An 8,888-nucleotide genomic window follows, 5' to 3' on the forward strand; every position below is an offset into this window, starting at 1 on the left:
ACTCAACTTCAGTAACTGTTAGCAGGTCTAAACATTGAGCACAAGTAGTAGACATCTGATGAGTCTACTATGTATTAAGCCCTGGAGTCGGTGCCTCGAGATATAAAACTGGTTGTCAAATATTTATTCAGTGCCAAATCTGCCACACAAATGTGAATACCAGGAAGTGCTGCCCTAAAAAAACACGCTGTCTAGTGTAAACGACCTAACGTTCGAATCTGGAGTTGTGTTGTTGATGGGAAGAGTTAATCGGTTGACCAGAACGTTCTATCAAAGTTTAAAGTACACCTAGCGTTTGATCTAGCAATCCTATCCCTAAGAATTTGAAGAAAGATACTCATATTCTTTCTCCACCCAAATTCGTTTGTATGGGAGATGTTGCCCTTTGCAATATTGCTTGTCTGAGCAAAATCAGAAACAGCCCAGGTGTGCATCAACAAACTGCCTGGGCAAATTAAGGGACCCGCACAACGGAATACCACTGCAGGTCCTCAAAAGAATTAGGTGACATATAAGGTGACATATCGACACATCTATATAAGGTGACATAACGACATCCAAAATGGTTGATTGGAAAAATAAGGTACAGAACACCAGAGGGGTAGGAGAAAGTCTTGTTTTTCATTCCATTTCATTCCATAGCCTATTACATTACTTGAATTTTCTACTAGCTCAACCTCGTATGGTTGTTCCCTCCCTCCGCCCCCCCCCCCAAAAAAAAAGGAAAAAGAATTTGTACAGAGGTACTGCGGATGCCACCTGACCCACTGTTGAGGGATTTCGTAGTCCTAGAAGGCTTTCTAGAAGAGTTGCCTCCAAAGCTGAATCCCTAAGGATGTCAGGTGGAGCTGCCCAATCACAGGTGAAGACAGACGAAGGGGATGGGGCAGTGCAAGCAATCGCAGTTTGGTGGTGTGGGGCGCACCGAGTGCAGGGCAGAGGTAAGGCTGGAGAGGTAGGCCATCCTCAGCTATGCAGGGTCTTGGTACCCTGGGGAGTTCATCCTGGGGCAACACAGATTTTAAGGGGAAGAGTAACAGGATTCGATTTGAAGTGTAGAATACTTGGTCCAGCAAAATTCCTCAGGTATCAGACCGAAGCACAGGGAGGCATGGACAGTGAAGGGGAGGGACAGGGCAGGGTTTAGGAAATAAGACCACAGGGAATACTTGAGACCCTCCTCCCCAGCATATGTTGTCAGTTTTAGCTCACATAAACTCTTATAAAAATATAAAGCCATACTAGCAAAACTTGAGGAGCTATCTTGTTGGGGGTTAAGGGGTGGTCAGGGACACTTCCTGGGTCACTCTCAAGTTTCTGTTGCAAAGAACTGGAGGAACAGACCTCAATAGTTGAGGAAGACCGTACCTGTTTTCCCTGGAGAATGGTGTATGGCATGAGGCGGGAACCAGATGCCGCAATCCAGGCCCCGAGGAATTTTCTGAAGGTTCCTTTTTCTGGAAACCCCCAAAAAGATCACTTGGCTGGGGTGAGTGCTAAGATGTCTTTAACTATGGGGCTGCGGACGGGGTGTTTAAAATGGTTACTGTGTCCTGGCTGGTGTGGTTTGGTGGATTGAGTGCTGGCCTATGAACCAAAAGGTTGCCGGTTCGATTCTCCATCAGGATTGTGGGCCAGGTCTCCAGTGGGGGGTGAACAAGAAGCAACCAATCAATGTTTCTATCCCTCTCTTTCTCCCTCCCTTCTCCTCTATCTAAAAATAGTAAAATCTTTCAAAAAATAAAATGAAATGGTTAATGTGCCACACTGACAGTGGCTGACGCCACTCCATTCGGGTCCCCCCTTCCCTCTAGCTGCCTGTAACTAGGAGTGGTCATGTGGTGTATATCTGGTCAGTAAAATATGAACTGAAATCTGCTGAGTGGAATTGTTGGAAAGTTATAATTCCTGATAAAAACAAACTCATATAAAAAATGTCTCATATAAGAAAAGTCCTTTGCCTTTCGCACTTATTATCTGCAGCATGAACACGAGGCCCTGAAGGTACCATCGTACAACAGTGAGACAATGAGGCGTTGCACTAGTTATCTATGGTTACACAACAAATTACTGCAAAACTGAGTGGCTTCCCACAGCAACACTGTCTCAGTGTCTGTGGGTCGGCAGTCTCACCTGAGTGCTTAACCACGGGGACCCACGTGCAAGCTGACTCACTGCACTGTGGCAGGCCCCAGCCCCATGGCTCTCCACAAAGCTGCCTCACAGCATGGCCACTGCGTGGCTCCTCCTAGGAGTGATCTGAGAACCAGAAAGAACACACACGGCAGAAGCCACGTGCCTTTCATGACTTAATCTCCGAAATGGCATCCATCACTCCTGCTGAATTCTAGCAGGAGCAGGTCCCTCAGTGCGGCCCACTCAGTGACAGGAAAGTAATTACACAAGGGCAAGAGTGGCAAGGATCATTGAGAGCCGTCTCAGAGCCCACCTGCCCAGGGAATTATGATCAATCCACCGAGAATGAGCAGAAAGCTAAGTCCCTGGGTCCCCAACAGCATGGTCGCGTAAGCTGCCCGTCATGGCCTGCACCCCCAAATTCCTTATAATGTGAAAGGAGGAAAATAGCTCAAAACAAGATACAGCTCCTCACCCACCAGGGTAACATTAAAAAGACCATCAACATCAAACATTAGTGAATAGAAACATAAAATGGTGTAAGCTAAATTCACATATAGCCTATGACCCAAGTTCTCCAGTCTTAGGTGTTTATCCAAGAGAAATGGAAACATATGTCCACAGAAAGACTGCAAGAATATTTGTAACAGCTTTATTTATAATAGGCCCAAATTGGGGAAGATCACACACAAATGTCTATCACACAGATTAGTACACAAATTGTGTTATATTCATTTAATGGGACCCCATTCAGCTTTTAAAAGGAACAAATTACTAATACAACCAAATGGATGAATCTCAAAATCACGCTTAGCAGAAGAGGTCTCACACAGAAGAGCACACATTGTACAATTTCACTTCATTCAGTCCCAGGACAAAACTGCGCCACAGTAGAAATTAGAGCAGTGTCCGCCTCCTGGGGGGAGGGCACAGTAAGGATGAGGATAAAATGAAAGGGGTGCGAAGGAATTTCTGGGCTGGTGGTGACAGTCTGCACCTCAACAGGGGTTGTGTTCCACAGCATTTGCATGTGCCAAAACATATCCAATAGTGCACTTGAGATTTGGGTGTTTTACTGAATTTAAATCTTCCCCAGCAGGAGTCTTAAGCAGATATGCTTAAGTACATAGTAATATGTACTAAGGCCTGCACATCAAAAAATAAAAATACAGAAGAGTACACGGTAAAACGAGTGTATATAGTAGAATGTCAGTGGTACATCCTAGGTGGTTGGCATACAAGTGACCACTGTATAATTCAAGTATTTCATACGCTTAAAAATGTTCATGAGTTACAGAAAATAAAACCTACGCATTTAAGCCACTGCTCATTAGGTGTTTAATGATTTGCTGTCAGACATATCCTTACTTGCAATGAAGCAAGGGTTCTCTACAAAGTGGATGAAACTGGCCCTGGCCTTTATTCATTCATACATTCACTAGGTACCTACTACATGCTAGATCTTGTGGCCTTGATGGGGATATGCTCTTGTGAGCCAAAACAAGGTCCCTGCTGTTGTGAATCTCACAGAGAAGATATACACATACTATCAAACAAATAAATATATTACGATTGTGATTATGATTGTGAAGGAACAACACTGAGGCTCTAAGGCCATTGTCAAGGGGGCCTGACCTGTGGTGTTGGGTTGGGACAATCAGGGAGAAGTCTGTGATGGGTAGTTAATAAAGTGAAGAGGAACAGCAAATACTCAGACGGAAAGCACATCATGGACAAATTAACCAAGGTCAAAGAAAGTGAAAGGAGGATATTGTGGCTGAAGCACCAAAAGAGAAAGAAAGAATCCAATACACTGAGGACGGGTGCTTGGAGAGCCCATTTTTCACAGGCTTTTTTTCTATCCTCACCCAAGGACATTTTCTCACTGCTATTGAAGAGAAAGGTAAAGACAAACTGATGCAAGAGAGAAGCACTGATCGGTCACCTCCTGGACACACCCAGCCAGGGGACTGGACCTGCCACCTAGACATGTGCTCTGACCAGGCATTGAACCCAGGACCTTTTGGTTAAGGGATGATGCTCCAACAACCGAGCCACACCTGCCAGGGATCCAATGACTTTGAGGCTATTCCTAAGGTTGCTCAGGACCCTTCCTGTGTGCAACTACAGCGGCTGCAGTGGCGCCCGATTCACAATGAGCAATGAGCCCAGGTGAGAGCTTCTTAAGTAACAGGTATTATGTACATGATAAACCAAAATGGTTTATTCAAAGCCACTGTTTCAAAAAATTTTAATTAAGTTTATTGGGACAATATTGGTTAACAAGATTCCACGAGTTTCCAGTGCAGATTTCTACGATACATGATCTGTGTATTGAATGGGTGCCCACGCTTTAGTCCTCTCTATAATCAGGACCCAGGCCACCTTGGGGAGGTTGCGGGTGGGGTTTTGGGGGGTGAGATGTAGCAGCCTCCATTCCCACTCCCTCACTTGGATGCTCACATCAAGGTTTCTGTCGAGGAGCCTTTTACAGCTTCTCTTTCTTTCTGGGAAAAGGAGACTGGTTTCTAAATGTATTCAAAATGTGTCCTGAGAGCCAGAGAACCTTTGAGGCCACTCCTCCCCCCGAGCACTCTTTGCTGGGTCTCTGCATGGCCGACTCCTAGGCAATCTTTCACACACACGTACACATGTGCATCACTTGTGTTCTTGGGCTGCTCCACATCGTTCCAATGAAGAAGACCCATCCCTCAGATGCAGCCTGTGGTTTTTAGCGCACCTCTCAGATCCCATGTTCTGCCAGGGTCTGGGAAATTACCAGGTTAAACTACATGGGATTGCCTTTTCGTAGGTCAAAATATAAATGTGACACTATTGAGAAAAATAACTACTTTATTCAACTAAAATACACACTAGTATTAACTGCTTCCCCAAATGATACATTTACCCACACATTAATATATACCATATTTATAAAATTCAGTACTGTTAAAGTACATTTAAATCCTTCAATTACTGCTTCTCAGCTGGAGAAGGTTGTTTCTTAGTTACAAATTACGAAGAGGGGGATAATCCGCTGACAGGGCCAGGTGAGAACGACGATGTGCAGAAGCTCTGCCCAGCCCAGCTCGCCTCCCCGCGGCGGGCTGTGACGTCTGTGGTTGAACTCTGGCACGGGAAAGCGCAGGTTCACATCACACCTGCTGACCAACCAGTGCAGTGACTTCAGCATCCATCGCCTTCACCCCTGAACCACCTCATCCCACCCAACGCAGTGATTTTCGAGTGATCTGGACACACGATTTCGACTTCTCGTCAGCACTGTTAGCTGTACAAGTGCAGCAGTCTGGGTTAAAAGCAGTGAGGAAACACCCTTTCTGCACACCACCGACAGTTACCACCAGGCTCCCTTTTGGTCGAATGGTAGTTTTAACATGTTTGGGAACTTCATCAGCAACCAACCACTGTTCAGGTCACCCTCCATTTCATTTTTTGTCACAGCTTATGATGCTCTCATAAGGTCTCTGCTCTTTTCAATTTTAAGGGATGGGTGTATCTCCAACCGTGCAGTTTATGATCATCCATCAGCTGGTGTTACCCACTTGTCTAATCGTTTCACCTTTCCGATTGCGGCCAAGTGTCGAGAAATAGTTGTAGCAGAAACTCCTAACTCTGCCGCAAGGCCTCGAATTGCTGTCTTGGGGTTAGCTTCCACTCTGGCTCTCAACTGATCTTCATTTAAAACAGACCTGGGTCTCCCTCGAGGCTCATTTTTCAGACTCTGATCCCCAGAACGAAATTTTTCAAACCACCACCGGATAGTCCTTTCACTAACAGAGCCTTCTCCAAAGACAGAAATGATGTTTCTACTTGCTGTGGCTGCACTATGCCCTAGTTTAAATTCATATAAAAAAAGTATTCGCAAATCTTTCAAAGATATGGTATTATTTGCTTCTGTGGAGAAAACAAACAGAAACTCGATCAAATCATCAAAGAAAACTGAAGAGCGCGGCATCATTACAAACAGTAAACCGCACAGCTAGAACCAGCTCTGACCATTCCACTGTCCAGGCTGAGTCTCAGCTGGTCCAGCACCGCCATCTCCCTGCAGACCAGTGTCTGGGTCACTGCACTTGCTGTCATCAGTTTCTACCAGGCAGATGTTACTTCTAAGTCTTTTGGTTTTCAACAGGAATATAATTGCCAGTAATTTTATAAGCATCTACCACAGAAGACATGCTTTTGAACTCAAATGTGACCTGTGCTTCAAAATCCAGGAACTCAATGCCTACCAATTTTTCAGTACTATCGAATTAAAGTCTCAGATCAGTGTGCTGCTTGGAAGAAAATTCTCCCATAGCAGGCTGATAAATACTTGTTTCTAATGTTTTCTGAGAGATTTTGTAGGTCTTCCTCTTCCCTGTCTCACAGGATCTGAATGACTGCTACTTCACGACCTCTTTATCTTCTTTCTCCTCTCTTTTTCTCCACTCTTGGCTTCACACTTAATTTTGGTGTAGATGAATAAAAATATACTTTAGGGATGTGAAAGAACTGTTTGCCTAAGTTGCAACTCTCTCCACCCTCCCCCTTGCAGTCATGTATTCTAAATGGCACTATAGAGTCCACTGTCTAGTATATTGTTTAAAACACAACCATAGCCCTGGCTGGTATGGCTCAGTGGATTGAGTGCCGGCCTGCAAAAGAAAGGGTCGCAGGTTTGATTCCCAGCCAGGGCACATGATCCCCAGTAGGGGGTGCTCAAGAGGCAACCACACATTGATGTTTCTCTCTCCCTCCCTTCCCCTCTCTTTAAAAATAAATAAAATCTTAAAAACAAAACCCACAACCATAACACATATTTCCTAAACCCATTAAAGGCTTTAAAAAGAAAAAAAGGTTGTGGAGAGATTCAGCAGAATTCTGAACGTCTGGGTGAATCGTGAGCAGCAGGGGAAAGTTTCCTGTTACTCAGCTTCAGTCCAGTCCCTTTAAAGTACATGTCCCTCCACATCGACTCCTGCCTCTTTCCTGCCTCTGCTTCCAAGAAGGTGACATGCCCTTGCTCAAATTCTAAGCTAAGTTATTTCAAATAAGTCAGTAATTAACCTTCTATCACAACAGCAGAACAGATCTGACCTCAACCATAATATATTGTTATCAAAACCAAAAAATATATATTATAAATATTAAGATAAATATTAGGAAAGTGAGTAGCTTTTTAGTCCCTAATATACTGAATGCAATTTACCCTGTTGTTCCCAAATGGAATAGATATTGGTGAGAAAGGTTTCCCATAGATTTACTAGATTCAATATATGCAAGAAGCCAACTCTTCCACTTTGAGCAAACAGGCCAGTTAAGATACAACCAAAAAACGAAATTCGTTTTAATACAGAGCTAAATCCCAAAGAAAAAGAATTTCCCAAACGCATAAATGCCAAAGATCTACTTTAATAGATTTTAATGTTACAACTTCACAGCAAAAAAAATTTTAACTCACAAAAATTAATTTTTATTCTATATAATAAAAACGATAAAAAAGAAAGGTGGTAAACTTTCAATTACCTGCAAAAGGTGATGATTTCTCTGAATTTTTTATTTGTAGATACTTTCTATTAATAAATAAATAACCACAACAACAAGATTTACACGCAACAGGAACCTGGAAGAGGAAAAAAAGAGAAAATATACATATCATGTTTTACCATTTTATTAAACTTCTCATCCTGGCCAGTGTGGCGCCGGCCTGCGAACCAAAGGGTCACTGGTTCGATTCCCAGTCAGGACACATGCCTGAGTTGTGAGCCAGGCTCCGGGTAAGGGACACACGAGAAGCAACCACATACTGATGTTTCTCTCCCTCTCTTTCTCCCTCCATCTCCCTTACTCCCCTTCTCTGTAGAAATAAGTAAAATACTTAAAAACAATAAAAAAAATAACATATTTCAATAAAAAAAAAGAAAATAATCCCGGCGCAGTGACCAGCCCCAGCTGCGGGCTGGCCATGTCGCTCCCCGCAGACCGGGGACCAGACGTTCCGCCGCTGGGGAGGATAGCCCGCCCCACCCCCCAGCCCGGCGTCCGCAGAGGCCCGGCAGGTGCGGCAAGCACCCCGCCCCCCCGACCGCCGCTCCGAAGCAGTTCTGCCCCAGGCGATGTTCCCGGTCCCCTCGGAGACCCGGTAGGGCACAATGGCCGGCTGAAGCCTAGACACCCGCTGTCGCAGAGCCACCGACCGCCGGACTTCGGTCCGGAAAGCAGACGCTAACTCCAGCCCCGACACGCGGCAGGGCACGGCGAGTTCACCTCTCGGACAGCGTGGGCGCTGCGCTGCGTTTACAGAAGGCGCCTGGGAGAACAGGGCTTGAATGGGAACGTATCGTTCGTCCTGTTCCACCAAAGATTTAGGCCGCGCTAATTATCTGGGCACGAAAATTATGAAAAACCATCCTCACATCGCCAATTTCTTATTTAAGTTTAAGAGGAAAACGCCATTACACCCGCGGGCCCGGCAGGGACAGTCCGCGGTCCCCGCACACGTCCGACCGGAACAAAGCCGCACTGAGGGGCCCCACGGGGCTCTCGGAACCTGGACGCCGCTCCCGCCGAGAACACGGCGTCCCCGGGGGGCCGAGGGGCTGAAGGGCGCAGACCCCGCCACTGACCCACGAGCCGCCCGGCCACTCGAGGACCAGCCCACGCCCCCTTCCGCGCCGCCGACAGCAAGACCCACACCCGCCGTCTCCCCGACGTCACCCCGCTGCCAGGTGCGCGCGGCCCCGGCCCGC

The sequence above is a fragment of the Artibeus jamaicensis genome, unplaced genomic scaffold (assembly GCF_021234435.1).
Source record: "Artibeus jamaicensis isolate MK-2021 breed Jamaican fruit bat unplaced genomic scaffold, CSHL_Jam_final contig_755, whole genome shotgun sequence".
NCBI lineage: Eukaryota > Metazoa > Chordata > Mammalia > Chiroptera > Phyllostomidae > Artibeus > Artibeus jamaicensis.